Raw genomic sequence first — 27,591 nt, forward strand, 5'->3', positions numbered from 1 at the left:
ACTTGTTTAATAATTTTTTCTACTAAGTGCCTGCAACTGTTCAAAAGCTATGGAATAAAATTCTGGTGAAATAGCGAGAAAATGTCAGCCATTAAGGGAGTGAAGTAAAAAAGGAAATAAAAATAAAGCCTAATCCATATCAAAAAGCAGAATGCAAGGTACAATGAAAACCACAGAGCAGTTTGTAATATGGTAGATGAGCTGATGAAGGACTTTCCGGAAGAAGTTACATTTAAGTTAAGACCTGAGGACATGTAGAAATTTGCCAAGTAAATTGATGACAGAGATGGAATGAACAGAATGAGTATTTGCTAAATAGGATAAAATCATCTGGGAAAGTACAGAAAAAAGGTTTTTTGATACATGAAATTAATTTAAGTCTGTTACTGGTGTCCTAAAGACATGACAAGGGGCAAACACGGAGCAGGTAATAAATGTCCCTGAAATATTTGTTGGAAAATTTTAACTTAATATTGAGGAAAATGAAAGGTTAGTGAGGAAGTTTAAGCAAAACAATAACAAGAACAAATTTTGATTTTCTTTCAGAAAGATGATTCTGAACACATTGAATAAAGAATTCTGGCCATCATTTCAATACTGCCTACTTAGCCTTGACTTAACCATGACAACGGTGTCCTAACTTGTCTTCCCATATACATTCTTGACCATATAATGTATTTTTCATATAGAATCTGATCATGAGATATCAAATGTGTATGTCCTATGTCATTTCTCTGCCGAAAACTCTCCAAGGTCTTTGCATCTCAATATCATTAAAATCCAAACATTTTTCAAATTCCTATTAGTTCATAAACAGTCTGTCAGGCCTCTGAGCCCAGGCCAAGCCATCGCATCCCCTGTGACTTGCACATATACGCCCAGATGGCCTGAAGTAACTGAAGAATCACAAAAGAAGTGAATATGCCCTGCCCCACCTTAACTGATGACATTCCACCACAAAAGAAATGTAAATGGCTCGTCCTTGCCTTAAGTGATGACATCACCTTGTGAAAGTCCTTTTCCTAGCTCATCCTGGCTCAAAAAGCACCTCCAATGAGCACCTTGTGACCCCCGCCCCTGCCCACCAGAGAACAACCCCCTTTGACTGTAATTTTCCATTACCTTCCCAAATCCTATAAAACGGCCCCACCCCTATCTCCCTTCCCTGACTCTCTTTTCGGACTCAGCCCGCCTGCACCCAGGTGAAACAAACAGCCATGTTGCTCACACAAAGCCTGTTTGGTGGTCTCTTCACACGGACGCGCATGAAATTTGGTGCCGTGACTCGGATCGGGGGACCTCCCTTGGGAGATCAATCCCCTGTCCTCCTGCTCTTTGCTCCGTGAGAAAGATCCACCTACGACCTCAGGTCATCAGACCGACCAGCCCAAGAAACATCTCACCAATTTCAAATCCAGTAAGCGGCCTCTTTTTACTCTCTTCTCCAACCTCCCCCACTATCTCTCAACCTCTTTCTCCTTTCAATCTTGGCATCACAATTCAATCTCTCCCTTCTCTTAATTTCAATTCCTTTCATTTTCTGGTAGAGACAAAGGAGACACATTTTATCCATGGACCCAAAACTCCGGTGCCGGTCACGGACTGGGAAGGCAGCCTTCCCTTGGTGTTTAATCATTGCAGGGATGCCTCTCTGATTGTACACCCACATTTCAAGGGTGTCAGACCACGCAGGGACGCCTGCCTTGGTCCTTCACCCTTAGCGGCAAGTCCCACTTTTCTGGGGAAGGGGCAAGTACCCCAACCCCTTCTCTCCTTGTCTCTACCCCTTCTCCACTTTTCTGGGAGAGGGGCAAGTACCCCTCAACGCCTTCTCCTTCACCCTTAGCAGCAAGTCCCGCTTTCCTGGGGCAGGGGAAAGTACCCCTCAACCCCTTCTCCTTCACCCTTAGTGGCAAGTCCCGCTTTCCTAGGGGGCAAGAACCCCCCAATCGCTTATTTCTGCACCCCAACCTCTTATCTCTGTACCCCAATCCCTTATTTCCGCACCCTGACCTCTTATCTCTGTGCCCCAATCCCTTATTTCCATGCCCCAACCCCTTCTCTGCTTTTCTGGAGAGCTAGAACCCCCCACCCCTTCTCCATGTCTCTACTCTTTTCTCTGGGTTTGCCTCCTTCACTATGGGTAAGCTTCCACCTTCCATTCCTCCTTCTTCTCCCTTAGCCTGTCTTCTCAAAAACTTAAAACCTCTTCAACTCACACCTGACCTAAAACCTAAATGACTTATTTTCTTCTGCAATGCTGCTTGACCCCAATACAAACTCGACAGTAGTTCCAAATAGCCGGAAAATGGCACTTTCATTTTTTCCATCCTACAAGATCTAAATAATTCTTGTCGTAAAATGGGCAAATGGTCTGAGGTGCCTGACATCCAGGCATTCTTTTATACATCAGTCCCTTCCTAGTCTCTGTGCCCAGTGCAACTTGTCCCAAATCTTCCTTCTTTCCCTCCCGCCTGTCCCCTCAGTCCCAACCCCAAGCGTCGCTGAGTCTTTCTAATCTTCCTTTTCTACAGACCCATCTGACCTCTCCCCTCCTCACCAGCCCAAGCTAGGTCCCAATTCTTCCTCAGCCTCCGCCCCTCCACCCTGTAATCTTTTTATTGCCTCCCCTCCTCACACCTGGTCTGGCTTACAGTTTCATTCTGTGACTAGCCCTCCCCAACTACCCAGCAATTTACTCTTAAAAAGGTGGCTGGAGCCAAAGGCATAGTCAAGGTTAATGCTGCTTTTTCTTTATCCCAAATCAGATAGCGTTTAGGCTCTTTTTCATCAAATATAAAAACCCAGCCCAGTTCATGTCTCGTTCGGCAGCAACCCTGAGAGGCTTTACAACCCTAGACCCTAAAAGGTCAAAAGGCCGTCTTATTCTCAATATACATTTTATTACCCAATCTGCTCCCAACGTTAAATAAAACTCCAAAAATTAAATTCCAGCCCTCAAGCCCCACAACAGGACTTAATTAACCTCACCTTCAAGGTGTACAATAATAGAAAAAAGTTGCAATTCCTTGCCTCCACTGTGAGACAAACCCCAGCCACATCCCCAGCACACAAGAACTTCCAAACGCCTGAACCACAGCGGCCAGGCGTTCCTCCAGAACCTCCTCCCACAGGAGCTTGCTACACATGCCGGAAATCTGGCCACTGGGCCAAGGAATGCCGACAGCCCGGGATTCCTCCTAAGCCGCGTCCCATCTGTGTGGGACCCCACTGGAAATCAGATTGTTCAACTCACCTGGCTGCCACTCCCAGAGCCCGTGGAACTCTCGCCCAAGGCTGTCTGACTGACTCCTTCCCAGATCTTCTTGGCTTAGCTGCTGAAGACTGACACTGCCGGATCGCCTCGGAAGCCCCCTAGACCATCACGGACGGCGAGCTTCGGGTAACTCTCACAGTGGAAGGTAAGTCCGTCCCCTTCTTAATCAATACGGAGGCTACCCACTCCACATTACCTTCTTTTCAAGGGCCTGCTTCCCTTGCCTCCATAACTGTTGTGGGTATTGACGACCAGGCTTCTAAACCTCTTAAAACTCCCCAACTCTGGTGCCAACTTAGACAATACTCTTTTAAGCACTCTTTTTAGTTATCCCCACCTGCCCAGTTCCCTTATTAGGCTGAGACACTTTAACTAAATTATCTGCTTCCCTGACTATTCCTGGACTACAGCCACATCTCTTTGCTGCCCTTCTTCCCAATCCAAAGCCTCCTTTGCGTCCTCCTCTTGTATCCCCCCCCCCTTAACCCACAAGTATAAGATACCTCTACTCCCTCCTTGGTGACCGATCATGCACCCCTTACCATCTCATTAAAATCTAATCACCCTTACCCCACTCAATGCCAATATCCCATCCTGCAGCATGCTTTAAAAAGATTAAATCCTGTTATCACTCGTCTGCTACAGCATGGCCTTTTAAAGCCTATAAACTCTCCTTACAATTTCCCCATTTTACCTGTCCTAAAACCAGACAAGCCTTACAAGTTAGTTCAGGATCTGCACCTTATCACCCAAATTGTTTTGCCTATCCACCCCGTGGTGCCAAACCCATATACTCATCAATACCTGCCTCTACAACCCATTATTCTGTTCTAGATCTCAAACATGCTTTCTTTACTATTCCTTTGCACCCTTAATCCCAGCCTCTCTTCGCTTTCACTTGGACTGACCCTGGCACCCATCAAGCTCAGCAAATTACCTAGGCTGTACTGCCGCAAAGCTTCACAGACAGCCCCCATTACTTCAATCAAGCCCAAATTTCTTCCTCATCTGTTACCTATCTCGGCATAATTCTCATAAAAACACATGTGCTCTCCCTGCCAATCGTGTCCGACTGATCTCTCAAACCGAAGCACCTTCTACAAAACAACTCCTTTCCTTCCTAGGCATGGTTAGCGTGGTCAGAATTCTTACACAAGAGCCAGAACCGCACCCTGTAGCCTTTCTGTCCAAACAACTTGACCTTACTGTTTTAGCCTAGCCCTCATGACTGCGTGCAGTAGCTGCCGCTGCTGTAATACTTTTAGAGGCCCTCAAAATCACAAACTGTGCTCAACTCACTCTCTACAGTTCTCATAACTTCCAAAATCTATTTTCTTCCTCATACCTGATGCATATACTTTCTGTTCCCTGGCTCCTTCAGCTATACTTACTCTTTGTTGAGTCTCCCACAATTACCGTTGTTCCTGGCCCAGACTTCAATCCGGCCTCCCACATTATTCCTGATACCACACCTGACCCCCATGACTGTATCTCTCTGATCCACCTGATATTCACATTTCCCCAAATTTCCTTCTTTCCTGTTCCTCACCCTGATCACGCTTGATTTATTGATGGCGGTTCCACCAGGCCTAATCAACACACACCAGCAAAGGCAGGTTATGCTATAGTACAAGCCACTAGCCCGCCTCTTAGAACCTCTCATATCCTTTCCATCGTGGAAATCTATCCTCAAGGAAATAACTTCTCAGTGTTCCATCTGCTATTCTACTACTCCTCAGGGATTATTCAGGCCCCCTCCCTTCCCTACACATCAACCTCGAGGATTTGCCCCACCCAGGACTGGCAAATTAGCTTTACTCAACATGCCCTGAGTCAGATAACTAAAATACCTCTTAGTCTAGGTAGACACTTTCACTGGATAGGTACAGGCCTTTCCTACAGGGTCTGAGAAGGCCATCACAGTCATTTCTTCCGTCTTGTTAGACATAATTCCTCAGTTTAGCCTTCCCACCTCAATACAGTCTGATAACAGATGAGCCTTTATTAGTCAAATCAGCCAAGCAGTTTTTCAGCCTCTTAGTATTCAGTGATACCTTTATATCCCTTATGGTCCTCTGTCTTCAAGAAAAGTAGAATGGACTAAAGGGCTTTTAAAAACACACCTCACCAAGCTCAGCCACCAACTTAAAAAGGACTGGACAATACTTTTACCACTTTCCCTTCTCAGAATTCAGGCCTGTCCTCAGAATGCTACAGGGTACAGCCCATTTAAGCTCCTGTATAGACACTCCTTTTTATTAGGCCCCAGTCTCATTCCAGACACCAGACCAACTTAGACTGTGCCCCCAAAAACTTGTCATCCCTACTATCTTCTGTCTAGTCATACTCCTATTCACCGTTCTCAACTACTCATACATGCCCTGCTCTTGTTTACACGGCCGGTTTACACTGTTTTCCCAAGCCATCACAGCTGATATCTCCTGGTGCTATCCCCAAACTGCCACTCTTAACTCTTGAAGTAAATAAATAATCTTTGCAGGCAGGACTATGCTGAATCTCCTTAGGCACTCTCTAATCAGATATCCTGAGTCATCCCAATTCTTAGACCTTTCATACCTGTTTTTCTCCTTCTGTTATTCCATTTACTTTCTCAATTCATCCAAAACTGTATCCAGGCCATCACCAATCATTCTATACGACAAATGTTTCTTCTAACATCCCCACAATATCACCCCTTACCACAAGACCTCCCTTCAGCTTAATCTCTCCCACTCTAGGTTCCCACGCCACCCCTAATCCCACTTGAAGCAGCCCTGAGAAACATCGCCCATTCTCTCTCCATACCACCCCCCAAAAATTTTCGCCGCCCCAACACTTCAACACTATTTTGTTTTATTTTTCTTAATAATATAAGAAGGCAGGAATGTCAGGCCTCTGAGCCCAAGCCAAGCCATCGCATCCCCTGTGACTTGCACATATATGCCCAGATGGCCTGAAGTAACTGAAGAATCAGAAAACAAGTGAATATGCCCTGCCCCACCTTAACTGATGACATTCCACCACAAAAGAAGTGTAAATGGCCGGTCCTTGCCTTAACTGATGACATTACCTTGTGAAAGTCCTTTTCCTAGCTCATTCTGGCTCAAAAAGCACCCCCACTGAGCACCTTGCGACCCCCGCCCCTGCCCACCAGAGAACAACACCCTTTGACTGTAATTTTCCATTACCTTCCCAAATCCTATAAAATGGCCGTGCTCCTATCTCCCTTCGCTGACTTTCTTTTTGGACTAAGCCTACCTGCACCCAGTTGAAATAATCAGCCATGTTGCTCACACAAAGCCTGTTTGGTGGTCTCTTCACACAGACGTGCATGAAAGAGTCTGCTTCTCAATTAACTCTTTGATGTTACATCTTTCCTCCCTTTCTCTGGCTCATTTCCCTTTTAACTACACTAATTCCCCCTTTTTTTTTGATGTGTCACAAGTCTATCATCCAGACCTTTGCACTTGCTCTCCATACCTTCTTCCCCCACCTTCCCTTGCACATACAATTATTCCTATACTTAAATAATTTTTCTGCTCAAATGTCATCTTTTGCAGGCCTTTCCTGAACACTCTCTATAAAATATTATCCCAACCATTCATTATTTCCTGTCCCACATTTTTAGAGCATTTATTGCCACCTAAAGTTATAGACTTATCAATTCATCAGAATGTGAGTTCCAGAAGAAGAAAAGTATATTTTCATTGCTATATCAATGTCACTTAGATGTGTTTCTGGCACATTTTAAGTGCTTAATTATTATTTATGAATCAAATTAATGTTGAATGAACTTGTCTGCTAAATTATTTGCACCTTTCTTTTTTCACTTTACATATTAAAATAATCCAATCACGAATGCAACTAACTCATCACACCCTCCACAGCTACCACAAAAGAGCTAGATGCTTTGTAGATCAAGAATTGTAAGATCAAGTTTCCCAACAGGATAATTTAATTATTCTATACATTCATGGCACCTAACCAGAAATGTGCTTTTCTGATATATCCACTCTTTGTTTCAGCTCAATTGTATGCATAATTATGCACAATGTCTCCAAACCTCAAATTCTTTAATCTCAGCTTCTGGCCAGTCTTACTACTTTCATTTAGAAAACATAAACTTCACTTAAAAATGCTTCATCTTCTGATCACTCATCCGTGTCTCAAATCAACCTACAATCTTGTCTTCCCATTACAATATAGAAGCTCCTTTCACTCTTAAATAATCGGAATTTTTCCACCAGTGTTTTAAGTTTCTTTTCTTTCTGCCTTATTAAGAACCAACTACAATTTATGGCATTTCCTTTCTTCACTTGGATATTCAACCACTCCTTCTCAGGAAAATATTTCTTGAAAACTTAACATTTTTTTTCCATTAAAACGAAGGCCAGAATCTTTGTTTCATTCAACTCTTCAAATACCTCTATATAGAGTCTCAATCTCTCTCCTTATCACCACACTCTACTTCAAATATTTTTTTCCCCATTCGTCTCAGCCCATTTAATCGTGGCACCTGGTCTTATCATTTAATATTTTTTGAAAGAAATAATAAATTATTTTTCTAAATCTATTTTTTAGCTTATATTTGATGTTTTAGCAACACTTCAAACTATTAATTGCTACAATTAAGAAACTGTCAATTCAGTTGGCTTCTCTAACACATCCTTTTTTTATATATTTTCTCTCACACTCTGCTTGCTCTTCTTAGTCTACTTTTCAGGCCCATTATTCTTTTTATCACCCTAACGAGCACTTTTGAGCATCATGTTTGATTTGCTCCTCACTATTAGTTGTTTTTCTGCAAGAACTAATAGTTAAACTAACCATAAATCGCCAAACTTTTTAGGAAAACTGAGACCAATAATGAGAGATAACAACAAAGCATGTAGCAAATTACTAATATTATATTAATAATGATGTTTAAAACTAACAGATATTACATAAAAGATATCTGTAATACCTAACAATTTAAGACTGAAATATAAAACTTAAAACATAATAATGGGGATTGATGGAAAAAATAACAAACTATAAAAGCAAGTTAGAGTATGTGGATGAATAAATATTTCCAAAATAGAGATCTAAATTTTAAGGAGTTGTAAAGAATGAGAAAATGTTGAGACATGAAGTTGATCTTGTAGTTCTAATATGTATGCAACAGTAATTAAATAATAAGAGAGAAAAATAACAGAGTAATTAAATAATAAGAGAAAAATAAGAGAGAGAAAAGGGGAAAATGTAAGGAAGAAAGAGATAGAGACCAGATGGATAGATAGAATAAAATTGTTCAGAAATGTAGAATAGTATGAATCTTCCTATTAAAAAGTCCACTTTAGTATTAACTTACACTAGTTTGTGCTGTGGTGAAATTTCACAACACAAAAAAACAATAAGGAGGTTCTAAAATCTTTCAAAAGCCAAACAAGCAAATAAATAATTTCTAGCTAATTAAGATAGTTTTGAAAAGGCCATGGCAATAGGAAAAACACAGAATGACTTCAAGCTAAATAGCTAGGAGTTATTCACCAATGGTCAACTGGCATTCCTGCATTTTTTAAGAAAAGAGAACTCTATAGTGCCCAAGGGACTTCAGTTCTATCCACAATTATTAGCACTTTCTGTTACATATTAAGTAACAACCCAGGTCACATTTCATAGCCATATTTCTGGATTAAAATAAAAAATTAAATTCACTACGATTTTTTTTTTTCTTGTGGAAACGGTTAACCAGTTCTTAACAGTTTTTCTTCATCTGAAGAAATGTGATTTTGGGAAAATCACACTTAAAGGGAAAGTGATAGCTATTTACAAATTTTAATGCAACTATTTAAAAGTAAACATGCTTACTTTTTGAGGGGACTCAAAGATTTTGTGGGAAAATTGAATTCAAAGATAAAAAATTCAAATAAAAACTTTATTTCTCAATATAAGTTCCATCAAGTTCAAGGTACTTTTGTAAGCAATGATACCAGCCATTCAGTCCATCTTTAAAGAACTGAGACTCCTGGAATTTAACCAGGTTAATGTGTTTTTTATATCATTAACTGAACAAAAATGAGTGCCCTTGTAGGTTATTATTACAAAGTAAGAAGAAGCCATGAGAAGCCAAATCAAGACTGTAAGGTGGGTGCCTAATGATTTCCCACTGAAACTTTCTCAAAATTATTTTTGTTTGATGAGAGGAATGAGCAGGAGCATTGTTGTGATGGAGAAGGACTCTCTAGTGAAGCTTTTTCAGGTGTTTTTATGCTGAAGCTTTAGCATTCCCAAAATACTCCCATTATTGCAGACGTTACTGTTCTTTGGTCCTTTAGAAAGTCAACAAGCAAAATTCGTTGAGCAACCCTAAAACTGTTGCCATGGCCTTTGCTCATCGCCAGCCTACTTTTGCTTATGACTGGACCACTTTCATCTCTTTATAGCCATTGCTTTCGTAGTGCTTTGTCTTTAGGATCATACTGGTAAAGCCATGTTTCGTCTGCTAAAATTCTTCAAAGAAACACTTCAGGATCTTGATCTTACATGTTTAAAATTTCCATTGAAAACTCTGCTCTTATTCGTAGCTGATCGGGGTGAACAATTTTGGCACCTATAGAGTGAAAAGTTTGTTCAACTTTAATTTTTTAGTCAGAAAGATGTAAGCTGAAGCAATTGAGATATCTGTGATGTTGGATATTGGTTCTGCTCTTAATCATTATAATATAATTTTGAAGTAAGCCAAACATAATTATTTTTTTTCCTTGAAAATTGATGCACCGGGTCCGCCAGTGCAAGGTTCATCTTCAATGTTGTCTCATCCCTTAAGACAAGTTATTCATTTGTAAACTGCTAATTTTTGTTTGTTTGTTTGTTTTGAGACGGAGTCTGGGCTGGAGTGCAGTGGCACGATCTCGGCTCACTGAAAACTCTGCCTCCCAGGTTCAAGCGATTCTCCTGCCTCAGCCTCCCGAGTAGCTGGGATTACAGGCGCCCGCCACCACGCCCAGCTAATTTTTTGTATTTTTAGTAGAGGCGGGGTTTCATTATGTTGGCAAGGCTGGTCTCAATCACTTGACCTCGTGATCCGCCTGCCTCGGCCTCCCAAAGTGCCAGGATTACAGGTGCAAGCCACCGTGCCTGGCTGTAAACTGCTCATTTCTTTGTGACATTATCCCCATAAACTTTTTGTAGAGCATCAGCAATTATACCATTCTTCTACCCAAGCTTCACCATACATTTGATGTTTGTTCTTACTTCAATTTTAGCATAATTCAAGTTGCTCTAATAGAGGCTCTTTTCAAACTGATGTCTTATTCTTCTCAGTGCCTTCAACTGGATCCTGTTTAGACATGTTATAACAAGCTAGTATACATTTATTTTTGTGCAAAAAGTTGAAATTTATGCATAGTTTTTTTTATAATACATATTTCCATAAACTTTTTGGAAACTCCTCATTTCTGCAATGGACAGATTATCAATCAATATGAATGATTAAAAATATAAAGTAGGTGCAATATAATGAACCTTTCATGGCATCCAAAACCAAGGCTGCTCTTCACAGAAATACACAAAAATTAAACTATGAAGAAATATCAGTAATTATTCAAGGTAAAAATCACAGTAAGACCTTGGAAATACAAGGCCTAAGATTTACTATGAGGAATATATATATTTCTTCTTGAATGTATCAGAAAAGAGCCAAATGTAAAAATTAATTAACTGAGGAATTAAATAATGTAAAAAATACACTTCCTGAAAAAATAACCAAATATAATTTCTAATGTATAAAATATGTGTTAGTTAAAAAGAAAAATAAGCAGGCACAAAATTACAAAATCCTAATTCTTGTACTTTTTTTATAATTTTAATTTTAGATATAGGGGTTATACGTTCAGGTTTGTTTCACGGATATATTGGGTGATGCTAAGATTTGGGATATGAATAATCTTGTCACCCAAATAGTGAGCACAGTACCCAATAGGTCATTTTTTCAACCCTTGCACCCCCCCTAGTAGTTTCCAGTGTCTATTACTCCTATCTTTATGTTCATAAATAATAAATATTTATTTCCTACTTATAAGTGAGAATATGTGGTATTTGGGTTTCTGTTCCTTTATCAAGTTGCTTAAGATGATGACCTTCAGCTCCATCCATGTTGCTGTAAAGGACATGAATTCATTCGTTTTTATAGCTGTGTAGTATTCTGTGGTCTATATGTGCCACATTTTCTGTATCCAATCCACCATTCATTGTCACCTAGGTTGATTCCATGTCTCTGCTACTGTGAATAGTGCTGCAATGAACATGTGAGTGCATGTGTCTTTTTTGTACAACAGTTTATTTTTCTTTGGATATACATACTCTGTAATGAGATTGCTGGGTCAAATAGTAGCTCTGTTTTTAATTTTTTGAGAAATTTCCAAACTGCTTTCCACAGTGGCTGAACTAGTTTACATTCCCACCAACCATGTATAAGTGTTCCCTTTTCCCCTCAGTGTCTGTTATTTTTTTTCTTTTTAATAATAGTCATTCTAACTGGTGTGAGATGGTATCTCATTATGGTTTTGATTTGCATTTCTCTGATGATTAGTGATGTTAAGGATTTTTTCATGTTTTTTGGCCAGTTGTATGTGTTCTTTTGTGGAGTGTCTGTTCATGTCCTTTGCACAGTTTTTAATAGGGTTATTTGATTTTTGCTCATTGAGTTAAGTTTCTTATAGATTCTGGATATTAGACCTTTTTCAGATACATAGTTTGCAACTTACTTTCTCCCATTTTGTGGGTTGCCCATTTACACTGTGTTAGTTTCTTTTGTTGTTCAAAAGTCCTTCAGTTTAATTAGTTCTCACTCGTCAATTTTTGTTTTTGTTGCATTTGCTTTTCAGGAGTTAGTCATAAATGTTTTGCCAAGGCCAATATCCAGAAACCTCATTAATTGTAAAAGCCCAATATTAAATGTAAACTCATAAAGATGAGTAATATATAAATAATAAAAACTCAAATAAATAACTTCAACTAGAAAAGGGTAGAGAAACTCAAAGAGCTGATAAGCAAAAATATTATGTAAAAGGATTCTATATCAATATTTCTCAAACAAATGTGACAATAGTGGTGAAACATTTTTATGAAAATACATTACAACCCATTTCAAGTAAGTTAGAAAATATTTTTAAAACGCTTCTTATAGTCTTTGGCGCTTTAATTATGCTATGAAACACTGCTTGATATTGTCCTACCAGTCACTGAGACTAAGTTTACTTTTTTCCATGTTTTATTTTTCCTCAGTGTGCTTTAGATTTTTTTTTATTATGTCTCTGGATTTACAGACCATTTGTCAGTAACGTACTACTCACTGTTAAGCTCATGTAATTATTATTTTTAAATTTCAAATATTACATTAGTATTTTGTATTTTCAGACACGGTAGAAGTTTTTATTTTTAATAATTGCCATTTCTCTTCCCATTATATGCAACATCTGCTTTACATGCCTCATTATATATATAATGGTGGTTTTCAAATCCTTGTCCATAATTATATATATTTTTTGGTCTGTTTCTGTAGCTTACTTGATTTTATTTTCTGATAAGAGGTAACATAGTTTTGGTTTTCCACTTGTCTAGCAATTTTATATCAAATGTCATATTACAAATATTAGATTATTCAATATCTAAGTTGTGTTACGTTCCTGCAGAACATGTGAGATTTTGTTTTGGCAGGTTCTAAGCTATTTATGCATCAACTTGATCTTCCTGAAACTTGCTGATAACCCTTCCAAGGACTAGCCTAGACTTTACTCTACATTTATGTTGGCTCTACTCTCAAGAAATACTTTTCCTTGGGTCACTAGTATGTTTGACATGAGCTCTTTACTCTCATCAAAATCTGAATGGCTCCTAGACCTGTCTGGCAATTTTTCAGCTTAGAGATCCCAGTGGTCCCTTTATGGTGTTTTACCCTTAGGTATATAGCTCAGTTACTCAGTTAAAGACTTGAGGAGATCATTATGCAAACTTCTGGACCTCTTTCTCTAGACAACTTATTCCTTTCTGGGACTTTGTCTTGCAAAATCCAGCCAACTTGGCTTCCACAAAATACATTATCTTTTTTCTTGGCTCTGTCAGGATTCTGTCCTATGCTTTGAGCAACCCTACATTGTGGTCTGAAAAATGTCTTCAAGTCAGAAACTGGAATAACTATAGAGCTCACTCAGTTGTGCACTGGAGACTACTCATAACTTTCTCAAGATCTGATAATATGCTCCACATTCTTTTCCGAAACATGAATTGGAAACATATTCAATCATGTTGTGAGTATTTGTAACACAAAAATTGCAAATGCTAAAGACCAGGGCACATTTGATGTTTGTTTGGTTTTTGTTTTAGAGTGTGTGTGTGTATGTAACCAGTTGTTTTACCAGCAAATCACTGAACTAATTTTATTTCTTTCTATTATCTCAGGAATCAGTGTTCAGCTCCACCTGATTTCTAATAAGTTTTTCTTCATATATCTTGTCCTATTTGCCAATTGTTTATGGCACTAAGGCAAATTTTGCACCACTTTCTTCGTAATAGCTAGGCAAAATTAAAAAGATAAATCAATTCTTATTAATGTTAAATTAGTCAAGTTCACCAGTCAAAAAATAAATATTAAATATATTCTATATGATACGTATATATTCACCCAAAAAGAAAGGGTGTCTGTGTATTCTACCTTCTTAATTTAAACATAATATTAACTTTTTAAATGAACTGACTCTTTTTAACAACCAATGTTATGTATATAATATCCATATACATATGTACTTATGTGCATATATGTATACTTATATCTATATATACATTTTTTCATAATTAAGCTGTTTATTTTAATTTTTAGCACTCCAAAAATATGTGCAATCACTTGAACACTAGATCTTTGCAAACCTGTATTGAGGTCATAGATTCCATTTGTAAGTCCTAAGTTAGCTAACCCATTTTCTGGCAATTTTTTATATTAGTAATTCATTTTTATCATATTGTCATTGTCTCAACTATTGAAGTAGTTTCAAATTGTTTATATGTAAACAATTATATATATTGCATATATAGGACATATAAAAACTGACATATAAAAAGAATACAAGATGTATTGATTTCATTAAATGTAAAATAAGTTATTTTGATACAGGTGATATTTATGTGTAAAGTTTATTCTTGTTAGAATTTTAAAAATTTGTATTTCTTTATCTGGAATTAACTACCAATTTCTATTGCAAATTATCTATCGAGCCATTTGGACTTTTTTGTAAGTTTTTACTTTTGAAAAGAAAGTTTTTCCTTGTTTATAGACGTCTTTGACATTTGGCACCATAATTTATTATGACTAATTGATTATGATTATCTCAGAAAGCTAAAACGTGTAGAAAGCCATGAGAAATATGTTATTTTATTTTTGCTTTAAAAATACTTAGTTTTCCATAGATAAACATCAAATAACTTAGTTTCAAAACATGAATACAAAAGCAAATTGAAAAATTGTGTGGAAGAACTACACTGTTCCATTGAAATGAGAGTTAGAGTAAAAATAGACATTGGAACCATCTGGAACAAATTAAATTGCAAAGGAAATAAGGAATAAATTTATTACTGTTCAAACTGAAAAATAAATCTTAATTGTATTTTTTTCTTACTTTATGTTAACCATATGGTTTGTAATTATTTTTCCCTTCTAGGAAAGAGCATGATTGTATACATAATACAATCTTCTGAACATATCGTTCATAGAAATGAAAATCTCTTTTTTGACTTTCTTCTGTTAATGTATAATCATAACCTAATCACTGTGAATTGACTTCAAAAAATCTAAAATAAATTATTCAGCACATTGACTGGTACTTTGTACAAAGAATTATTATTTATGAATATTCCTAGTATTACCATAAAATATTATTTTGCAAAAACTAAGCAAAACCTTAAATTTCATTTTTAAAATCATATGAATTTCCCAGTAGAGAAAAGATGGAAAGATAGAAAAGAGATATACAGATAGAAAATGGCAATGATAACATGAGGAATCATGATTTAAAAAACAAATGGAAGGAAAAAGGAAGACAAAATTAAGGTTAAAAAAGAAATTTCAGAAAAGAAGGGGTTATTGGAATGCAGGTGTTATATTAATGTCTGTTTTCTCTCTTTCCATACCTTTATTATGAATGAGTGGCTATTGTTCATTTTTGTTAGTGTATTAACACTCTTAAAACTGCTCCCTGGTAGGCCGAAGTGTACCTTACAGATAAGAGTATCCTTGATACTTGAAACAACATTATACTTCTTATAGATACTACTCAACATTTGTTTTTAAGGACAGCGAATACTATAAAAGTAATTCAATAGAATATGGTCATTGCTGCCAATTTCTCTCAGCATATGTGAAACATGGAATATTCAACTCGATATTTAAAAACATAATCAAATCATATATAATAAGTCTCGAGTGATTTCAGATAGAGTATTGTTTTTTTAATTTCATGCTTCAAAATCTACCTATCTATATAAAATCCTGAATGAAGAAGTTTGTCATGTGCTGGACCTTAGTTTGTGGTAATCATTTGAGGTTTTATCATATATCACATGCTACCCTTTTACCACAACTAATGAAGAATATTCGTCTGTAGGTTAATTTTCTTGACTTTTTTTTTTTTTTTTTTTTTTTGAGATGTAGTCTTGCTCTGTCACCCAGGCTGGAGTGCAGTGGCTTGATCTCAGCTCACTGCAAACTCTGCCTCCCGGGGTTCAAGCGATTCTCCTGCCTCAGCCTTCTGAGTAGCTAGGACTACATGCGTTCGCCACAACACCTGGCTAATTTTTTTTTATTTTTAGTAGAGACGGGATTTTACCATGTTGGCCGGGCTGGTTTCAAACTCCTGACCTCAAGTAATCTGCCCATCTCAGCCTCCCAAAGTGCTGGGATTACAGGCATGAGCCACTGTGCCTGGCCAGTTTTCTTGACTATTTTATTTTATATTTTTAACATATCACTTTGAAATTTATAGCGCATAGCTTTATTTTCTTTTTAAAATTTGCATTGTAAATATTTGTTCTGATGTATTTGTAGATCCACAGGTAGTTACTGTATACAAAATAACACAGAGATTCCGCCTATGCTTTACCCAGTTTCCCTGCATGATAACATCCTGAAACCCATAGGACATATCACAACCAGTACATTAACATTGATACACTTTTTCCCTGTTTTACATGTTTTTATGTTTGTGTATATATTGAGCTCAGTGCAATTTTGTCGCATGTGTAATTTATTGTATCCATTACCTCAATCAAGGTACAGGACAGTTCCATTTCTGCAATTATCTTCGTATTGCTCTTTTAAATCATATTCAACTCCCTGTCAGTCTCAAACCCAACTATGTCTCTCCTACCTGGCAATCACAAATCTGTGCTTTATTTCGTAAATGGGATCACGAAGTATGAAGCCTATTGGGATTGCCTTTTTTGACTCCATGTAATTCTCTGGAGATTCATCCAAACTGTACATCTATAGTTCATTCCCTTTGGCTGTGTAATAATCCATGGCATGGATGCACCATATTTTGATATAGGTGTTGTTTCCAGTTTTGAACTATTACAAATAAAGCTGTTATGAACATTCACCTGTAGGCTTTTGTTTGAACATAAGTTTTATTTCTCTAGGAATAATCTCCAGGGGTCAATTCGCTAGATTGTATGTTTAGTTTTAATGCAGAACTGTTAAACATTTTTTTTTCCAGAGTGGGTGTACCAGTTCACAATCCCAATAGAAATGATGTAAGAAGCAGGACACAACTCCAGAGGTGGGGCTCAGACACGGAACCAGATTGAGGACAAGTTAACACAGGGCCTGGTAAGAAGCAGTTTTCTAATTAGACATGCCCACCAATGTGCCATGTCAATTTATCATTCCAATGGCAACACCCAGCTTTTACCGACTCTTTACATGGCTATGACCCAATGACCCAAGTTACTACCCCTTCCTTAGAAAATTCTGCATAAACCACGCCTTAATCTGCATGCAATTAAAAGTGGGTATAAATATGACTGCAAAGATGCCCTGAGCTGCGGTGGTCTGCCTACTGGGTAGCCATGCTCTGCAGGAGCAGTCGTGGAGCTGTAACTCCGTCAGACTGTAACACTGCCTCTTCAATACAACTGTTTTCTTCTACATCTGGCTTGCCTTTGAATTCTTTCCTGGGCAAGGCCAAGAACCCTCACAGGCTAAACTCCACTTTGGGGCTAGTTTGCCCTGTATGAGAAATGTTTGAGTCCAGTTCTTCTACATCCTAACTCACATTTGACACTGGCATTGATTTTTTATGTATTTATCGATTTTGTTCTGTATTGTTTTGCCACTTGGATAGGTGTGTATGCCTGGTTCATTTTGATTACTGTAAGTATGGTTCATTTTGGGTTTCTCCAGTGTCTGATGATGTTGAACATCTTTGCATGTGCTTACCTGCCCCTGGGACATCTTCTTCAATGAAATGTATCTTGCTGTTTTTTGCTCATGTCATAATTGGGTTGTTTTCTTCTGAGAATTCTTTACATATTGTAGATACTATCCATTTGTCAAATACATGGCTAGCAAACATTTTCTTCCCATATGTAGCTTTCTTTCACTCTTTATAGAGTGAAATATTTAGATTTCAATGAAGTCCAATTTATCATTTTTCCCTTATGGTTCATGCTTTTGATGTAAACAATAAGGATTCTGTCCATCATAGATTCCAAGTATTTGTTCTATATTTTTAGCTACAAGTTTCACACTTTTATATTTTACATTTAATCTGTGGCTTATTATGAGTTAAATTTTGTATAAAATGTGAGAGGTTTGAAGGTTGAGTTCTTATTTATTTTTTACTTGCCTTTTTTTTTTTTTTATCTGTAAGTGTTCAATTGCTTGAGAACCATTATTTGAAAATGTTATCTTTTCTGCAATGAATTGCCTTTGGAACTTTGTCAAAAATTAGTTAGGGGTATGTTTGTGGATTTAGTATATTTGGGCTTTTTGTTCCCTTCAATTAAGCTATGTATCTATACCTCCACCAAGACTAGACTATATTATTACTAATAGCTATATAGTACTTTACGTTGAGTGGGGTAATTTTTTCTACTTTATTTTCCATTATCAGGACTGGTGTGGCTATTCTAGTGACTGTGACTTTCTGTGTAAATTTCAAAATATTTTTGTCTTTTGTCTACAGAAAAAACCCCTTGCTGGAATTTTGGTAGCACGTGCCTAAACCTATAGATCAACTTGGTAGAATTAATGTCTTTACTTTGCCAAGTCTTTCAATCTATTCACCCAATATATCTCTTCATTTATTTAGCACTTTGAAAATTTCTTTCATCATTATTTTGCATTTTTCAACTGACATTTCCTGTATATGTTTTATTAAGTTTATAATTAAGTATATGTTTTTTGGAGGAAGTATACATGTATTTTTTAAAATTTTATTTCAATGTTTATTGTTAGTATATAGACATGTGATGATTTTTGTTGGTTGTATATTTTGTCCTGTTGGTTGTATATTTTGTCCTGTGTTCTTGGGTCTTGTGGCCTTGTTGTAATCACTTATTAGTTTCAGCTGATTTTTTTTGTAACTTACTTAAGATTTTCTACATAAACAATTATGTCATCTACAAAGACAGACAACATCTTTTCAATCCACTTGCTCTTTGTTTCCTTCTCTTGACTTACAACAGTAGAAAGAACTACCAGTAGTTCATTAAATAAAGTTCATATGAGTGGACATATTTGTCTTGTTTCTAACCTTGAGGTATAGGGAGGATTCAGGGTTTTGCCATTACAAATAATTTTAGATGCAGTTTTTTGGTTTCTGTTTTGCTCTGTTTTGTTTTGGGTAGGCACTCCATATTACATTTAGGTAATTCTCTATTTCTAATTGTTGACCTGTGTGTTGGAGTTTGACAAAAGGGTTTTGTTTTTAGTCAATTTATATAATCATAGAAATTTCCTTTAGTCTGTTGATGTGGTAGATTACACTGATTAATTTTCAAATATTGAACTGGACTTGCATAACAAAAATAAATCTAACTTGATCATAGTTTATAATGATGTGTATACATTATTAAATTCAGTTTGCAGATATTTTTTGTTAGCTTTTGTGTCTGAGTTCATAAGATACTTGTCTAGATTTTTCTTATTTGAGCTAATTTTGATTTGGGACAGGGAAATACTGGGTTCATAAAATTCGTTGAGAAATCCTTTCTTCAATTCTAGTTTCTGAAAGAGATTGTATGAAGTTGGTGTTAATTCTTCCTTAAACATTTGAAATAATTCTCAACTGAAACCATCTAAGCCAGAAGAAATCTTGTTTCAGGAGCTTCTTAAATACAAATTCAGTACCTTAATGGTGACAGGACTATTCAGAGTGCCTATTTCATCCTGAGTTGGGCTTCAGTGGTTTGTCGTTTTAAGAAATTGGTTATTTTTTTTCCTAATTGATCAAATTAATGAGTGTAAAGTTAATCACTGTATCCCCTTATTATCCACTTGATGACAGCAGAATCTATAGTAATACCTCTAGTTTATTCCTGACATTAATGATTATTAGCTTCTCTATTTTTGGCAGTCTCACTAGCAGTTCAACACTTTTATTTAATCTTTCAAAGTACTAACTCTTCCTTTCACTGATTTTTCTCTATTGTTTTTATATTTTCAATTTCAACTATTACTGCTATCTTTATTATTTTCCTTCTGCTGGCTTTGAGTTTATTTTTTCTCTACTGGTTTGCATTTCTTGAGAAAGCAAGTTCTATTATCTATTTGATAACTTTCTTTTCTAATGTAAAATTTAGTGCTATAAATTTTCCTCCCAGAACCGTCTTGGCCACATCACACATACTTTGATGAATGTTTGTCCCCATTTTTTTAAGTTTTATGCACTAAAAAAATTTATTTTGAGGCTTCCCATGTGTTAGACACACGAACTATTTATAAGTGTGCTGTTTAATTTCCAAGTGTTTAGATAATTTTTGTTATCTCCCTGTTATTGATTTCTAGTTCGAGTTTGTTATAGTTAGATATAAATCTCGGCAGGATTTTAATTCTTTGAAATGTTGAGTTTTGTTTCATCACCCAGGTTGTGGTCTATCTTGTTCAATGTTCTATAGACTCATGAAGAAAGTGTATTCCTCTGTTTTTTGTTGAAGTATTCTATGCATGTCAAATACATCCTGTTAGTTGATAATATTGATTAGATCAATAGTCTACTGATTTATGGTCAATAGTTCATACAGTTGTGTGTCTACAAGGGTGTGTTAAGGACCCAAATTATAATTGTGAGTGTGTCTATTTCTTAACTATTTTGAATTATTTACTCAATTTTCTGAGTAAAACTTTCTCACTCTATTTCTATTAGTTATTTTTCAACATTAATCATGTTTTAACTTTCTAACCAAACAATTTATTTTTAAAAAAATTTTACTGTGACTCATCTGCCAGTTAACTCTTTTAAATAAGTCTCTATTCCACTCTTCATGCTTTTTAAAAAAATATATTACAGTCATGATGGAAATGATAGTTAAATTCTATTCAATTACTACTATACGGTTACTTTTAGTTTAGGGTAAAATCTATATACATGTTCAATATGTTGTAGTATGTGCATATCCCCATACATACTCACACAACAAGCATGCATTCATGCACTGCCATATTCCAAAATGCCTAATTATATCAGCAAATGTTTTCTAAATAAAATACACAATTTTTGATCTTTTAAATAATGATGTACCTAACCCTCAATAATTATGATGCTAGACATTTTAAAACCAAACCTTTCATAGTACTTGAAATATTTCGGAATTTGTAGTTTCTATTTCTATTTGCAATTATGACAGTTTAACAACAGACAAGCTCATAACTCTTGCATATACATGAAAGTAAAAGCATATATAACTGCATTTAATTGAATTCCATATTCTTAATCTTAACTGAAAAACAGATGCAAAATTTAAATTTGCTACATGAATCACTTTATGTTATTTTTCCTCTATGTCATTTAGCATGAGTGTTTCTCAAAGTAAATGGCTTAGTATCAACTAATAAAACACTGCAATTATGCCAGTTTGACTCCATAACTATTGTATAAAGTTTATGTCTTCAGATTCTCCTTTCATATTACAGTTTTCTTGGTTTTATTTTTCTTTCTGTTAATCATGTTGGTGATGGTGTTGATGATGATAATGCCCATGGTGATTCTGCACACATTCCAGAGTAGCAGCAGCACAATAAAATATCTGCATGAGCTTTTGTGACTTGCCAAAACAGCCATGCTAGAGATTGTTTAGTACCACAAAAAGAAAATAATGGAAGACACTGTGGAGAAGAGGTGGAGCAAGATGGTGGAATGGAAAACTCCAACAATTCTGCCCTCCACAGGAACACCAAGTTCAACAACTATCTACACACACACACACACACACACACACACACATCTTCGTAAGAATCAATAATAAAGTGAGCACTCACAGTACCTAGTTTTGACTTCATATTTTTCAAAGAGGCACTGGAGAGGGGAAGACAGACAGTCTTCAACTGTCAATGCTACCCCTTCCCCTGTCATCCCACAGTGCCCTCATGCTGCAGAGAAACCTGTGCACTTGGAAGAGGGAGAGTGCAGCAATTGTAAGACTTTGCATTGAACTCAGTGGTGCCCTGTCACAAGGGAAAGCGAAACTGGGCATAACTCAGCTGATACCTGACCACAGAGAGAGCATTCAGACCAGCCCTAGACAGAGGGGAATTGCCCATCCTAGTGGTCAGAACTTGAGTTCCAGCAGGTCTTGCAAATGTGAACTGAAGTGCTCTGGGGCCATAAATAGACTGGAAAGGCAGTGTAGTCCACAAGGACTGCAAATAAACTGAAGGGCAGTCTAGTCCACAAGTCCTAGAGCTGAACTAGGCTCAGAGCCAGTGGACTTGGAGGACATGCCAACTACTGAGATACCAGCCAGGGCAGCTAAGGGAGTGTTTGTACCACCTCTCTCCCAAGCCCAGGTAGCTCATGGCTCCAAAAGAGACCCCTGTGTTCCTCTTGAGGAGATGACAGGAAATAATAAAGAAGACTTTGTTCTTGCATCTTGCACACTTGTTCAGCCACAGTAGGATAGGGCATCAGTCAAAGTTGTGAAGCCCTAATTCGAGGTGCTAGTTCCTGGATGACAATTCTAGACACACAGTAGGCCAGAAGGAAACCCACTACCTTGGAGGGAAGGACCCAGTCCTGGCAAAAACCATCACCTGCTGACTAAAAAGCCCTTGGGACCTGAATAAACAGCAATAATAATGAGATAGTACAACATGGGCTTTGGGTGAGAATCTGAGACGGCTTCAGGTGAGACCCAGCACATTCCCAGTTGTGATGGCTGTGGTAAGAGACTCCTTCTTTATAAGAAAAGCAGAGTGAAAAGTAAAGTAGACTTCATCTTGCACCTTAGATACCAGCTTGGCCACAGTAGAGTAGCGTACCAAGCAGACTCTTGAATCCCCTTATTCCAGGCCTTGGCTATTAGATGGCATTTCTGGACCTTCCCTGGGCCAGAAGAGAACTTACTGCCCTGAAGGGTGAGTCCCAGGCCTAGCAGCATTCACCAAAAGCTGACTGAAGAGGCTTTGAGCCTTAAGTGAACATCGGTGGTATCCTGGCAGTACTCCCTGTGGGCCTCTGGTGGTGTTGGCCATGTGGTGAGGCTCTTTTGCCTGTGGAAAGGGGAGGGAAGAGTAGGAAGGACTGTGTTTCATGGTTTGAGGGCCAGCTTAGTCACAGTGGAATGAAACACCAGGTAGATTTCTAAGGTTGTTGGCTCCAGTCCCTAGCTCCTAGAAGGCATCTCTGGACCTGTGTGAAATCAGAGGGAACTCACTGCCCTGAAGAAAAGCACATAAGGCTGGCTGGCTTTGCTTCCTGATGATAGTAGAGCCCTAAAGCCTTGAGAAAACATAGACAGTAGCCAGGTAATGGCTATAGCAGACCTTGGGGGAGATCCAGTGTTGTGCTGGCTTTAAGTCTGACCCAGTGCAGTTTTAAGGGTGGTGGTCACAGGAGTACTTGTATCACCCAATCCCTAGCACCAGACAGCTCGTCACAGAGAGACAGTCTGTTTGTTTGGGAGAAAGTAAGGAAAGACAATGAGATTATGTTTCTGGTAATCTGGCAATTTTTTTCGGATCTTATCTAAGAATATCAAGGTGGTACCTCTAAGGGTCTTCAAGAACCACAGCATTACTGCATTTGGGCTGCCCTGTTACTGTAGACATGTCTAGATTACAACACCCAAGTCCTTTTTAATACCTGGAAAGCATTCCCAAGAAGCACGAGTACAAACAAGCCCAGACAGAAGACAACAATAAGTGCCCAAACACCAACAAACATCAACAGGCATCAAGACCATTAAGGAAAACATGTTATAACCAAACAAACTAAATGAGGCACCAAGGACGAATCTTGGAGAAACAGAGCTATGTGACATTTAGACAGAGAATTCAATATGGCCGTATTGAAGAAACTCAAAGAGAGTCAAGATAACACAGAGAAGGAATTCAGAATTCTATTTGATAAATTTAACAAAAAGATGGAAATAATATTTAAAAATCAAACAGAAATTCTGGAGTTGAAAAATGCAATTGACATTGAATAATGCATACTAGTCTCTTAATAGCAGAATTGATCAAGCAAAAGAAAAGAAATTTGTGAGCTTGATGACATGGTATTTGAAAATACACAGAGGAGACAAAAGGAAAAAAGAATTTAAAAAACGACTTATGCCTACAAAATCTAGGAAATAGTCTTAAAATGGCACATATCAGAGGGCCTTAAAGAGGAAGTAGAGAAAGAGTTAGGGGTAGACAGTTTATTCGAAGAAACAATAACAGAGAGCTTCCCAAACCTAGAGAAAGATATCAATATCCAAGTACAAGAAGGTTTCAGAATGCCAAAGAGATTCACCTCAAAGAAGACTACCTAACAGCATTTAATATTCAAACTCCCAAAGGTCAAGGATTTAAAAAAGATCTTGAAAGCAGCAAGAGAAAAGATGGAACTTCAGTACATCTGGCAGCAGACATCTTGGTGGAATCCTTACAGATCAGGAGAAAGTGGCATAATATATTTAAAATGTTGAAAGAAAAAAAAATTTACAGTAGACTATTATGTCTGGCAAAAATATCTGTCAATCAGGAAGGAGAAATAAAGACTTTTCCAGACAAACAAAAGCTGAGGACTTTTATCAACTCCAGACCTGTCCTATTGCTAAAGAAAATACTTCAATCAGAAAGTAAAGGACGTTAATGAGCAATAAGACATCATTTGAAGGTACAAAACTCATTGATAATAGTAAGTACACAGAAAAACACTGTACATTATAACATTAAACTGTGGTATGTAAACTGCTACACAGAAAAACACTATACATTATAACATTAAACTGTGTGTTAACTACTATTATCTTAAGAAAGACTAGAAGATGAATCAATCAAAAATAATAACCAGAACAACTTCTCAAGGCATAAATACTACAAAATAGAAAGAACAAAAAGTTAAGAAATGGAGGGGGATGATATTAAAATGTAGAGCTTTTACTATTTTTTTCTTTCCTGGTTGTTTATTTATGCAAGCAGTGTTGTTATCAGCTTAAAATAATGGATTATAAGATATTATCTGCAAGCCTCATAGTATTCTCAAATCAAAAAACATGCAACAGACACACACACACACACCAGAAAACAAATAAAATGACGGGAGTAAGTTCTTACTTATTAATGAGATACTGAATGTAAATGGACTAAAGTATCCAACAAAAAGACATAGACTGGCTGAATGGATAAAAAATATAAGACCCACTGATCTGTTGGTTATAAGAACATATTTCTCCTATAAAGAGAAAATAAACGGATGAAAAAAGATATTCCATGCCAATGGAAACCAAAAAAGAATAGGGCTAGCTTTACTTATATCAAACAAAATAAATTTCAAGACAAAAGCTATAAGAAGGGAACAAGAAGTCATTGTATAATGATAGAGGGGTCAAATTAGCAATGGGATACAACAATTGTAAATACATGTGCACACAAAACTGGAGCACCTGGATATATATAGCAAATATTATTAGAGCTAAAAGAGAGACCTCAATATAATAATAACTGGAGACCTCAACATCCCACTCACAGCATTGGACAGATTTTTCCAGGCAGAAAATCAACAAAGAAACATTAGATTTAATCTGCACTATAGAAAAAATGGACCCTAATAGATATTTTCAGAACATTCCATCCAATGGCTGCAGAATACACATTCTTTTTCTCAGCATATGAGTCATTCTCAAGGATAGACCATATATTAGGTCACAAAACAAGTCTTAAAACATTTAAAAAAACAATGAAATAATATTAAGCATCTTCTCAAGACACAATGGACTAAAACTAGAAATTAATAAGGAATAATTTTCTAAACTATACAAACACATGGAAATTAAACAATATATGCTCCTGAATGACCATTGTATCAGTATCAAATTAAGAAGAAAATTGAAAACGTTCTTGAAAAAAAAAAAAGATAATGGAAACACAACATACCAAAACCTAATGATACAGCAAAAGCAGTACTAAGAAGGAAGTTTATAGATATAAGTGCCTACATCAAAACAGAAGAAAAAGTTCAAATAAACAATCTTACAATACATCTTAAAGAACTAAAAAGGAAGAGCAAACCACACCCAGACTTAGAAGAAAAGAAATAATGAAGATCAGAGCACAGATAAATAAAATTGAAACAAAGAAAACAATACAAAAGATTAATAAAAGAAAAATTGGTTTTTTGAAAAGATAAAGACCCACATAAATAAAATTAAAGATGAAAAGGGAGATATTACCACTGATATAGCAAAAGTTCAAAGGATATTTAGTAGCTACTATGAGCAATTATATGTGAATAAATTAGAAAATCTAGAAGAAATGGACAAATTCCTAGACACATACAACCTACTGAGATTGAATCATAAAAAAAATACAAAACCTGCACAGACCAATAACAAGTGATGAGATCAAAGCCACAATAAGAATTCTCCCAGCAAAGAAAACATTAGGACCAGATGCTTTACTGCTGAATTCTACCAAATCCTTAAAGAAGAACTAATACCAGGGTTACTCACACTTTTCCAAAAACTAAAGAAGAGAATAATTCCCAATTTATTCTACAAGGCCAGTATTACCCTGATAGCAAAACCAGACAAAGACACATCAAAAAAAAAAAACAAAACAAAACAAAACAAAACTACAGGCTAATGTCACTGATCAATATTGATGCAAAAATTCCCAAAAAATACTAGCAAACCAAATTCAACACATGAAAAAGATTATTCCTTATGACTGTATTAGTTCATTTTCATACTGCTATAAAGAACTCCTCAAGACTGGATAACTTATAAGGGAAAGAGGTTTAATTGACTCACAGTCTAGTATAGCCGGGGAGGCTTCAGGAAATTCATAATCATGGTGGAAGACAAAGGGGAAGCAAGTCACCTTCTTCACAAGGTGGCAGGAAGAAGAAGTGTTGTGTGAAGGGGGAAGAGTCCCTTATACAACAATCAGAGATCATGAGAACTCACTCACTATCATGAGAAGAGCATGGGGAATACCCCCCTCCCCAGCCCCATGATTCAATTACCTCCACCTGGACTCTCCCTTGACACATAGAGATTATGATAATTACAATTCAATATGAGATTTGGGTGGAGACAAAAAGCCTAACCATATCAATGACCAAGGGGGATTTATCTCAGAAATGCAAGGATGGTTCAACATATGCAAATCAATCAATGTGATACATCTTATCAACAGAATGAAGGGCAAAATCTATATGATTATTTTAATTGATGCTGAAAAAAACATGTAATAAAATTCAACATCTCTTTCTGGTGAAAACCATCAGAAAACTGGGTATAGAAGAAACATATTTCAACATAATAAAAGCCTTATATTACAGGTCCATAGCTAGTATCATAATGAAAGGGGGAAAATTGAAAGCCTTTCCTCTAAGATCTGGAACACAACAAGGATGCCCATTCTCACCACCATTATTCAATATAGTACTGGAAGTCTTAGCTAGAGCATTCAGACAAGAAAAAGAAAAGGCATCCAAATTGGAAAGAAAAAAAGTTAAATTATCCTTATTTGCAGATGATATGATTATATATTCCAAAAAAAAAAACCAAACCAAAAGATTCCACCAAAAAAAGCCTATTATAACTGATAAACAAATTTGGTGAAGTTGCAGGATACA

General features: G+C 36.7%; 1 long non-coding RNA gene across 1 annotated transcript; it reads left to right on the plus strand.

The window, feature by feature from the left end:
* Positions 1-1,193: 1,193 nt before the first annotated feature.
* LOC129143991 (uncharacterized) lies at positions 1,194-19,387 on the plus strand. The gene is made up of 3 exons (XR_008548030.2): positions 1,194-1,417; positions 3,135-3,422; positions 17,023-19,387. It is a non-coding gene; the product is annotated as an uncharacterized LOC129143991 (long non-coding RNA).
* The last annotated feature ends 8,204 nt before the right edge of the window (positions 19,388-27,591 follow it).

Source organism: Pan troglodytes, chromosome 4 (assembly GCF_028858775.2).
Source record: "Pan troglodytes isolate AG18354 chromosome 4, NHGRI_mPanTro3-v2.0_pri, whole genome shotgun sequence".
NCBI lineage: Eukaryota > Metazoa > Chordata > Mammalia > Primates > Hominidae > Pan > Pan troglodytes.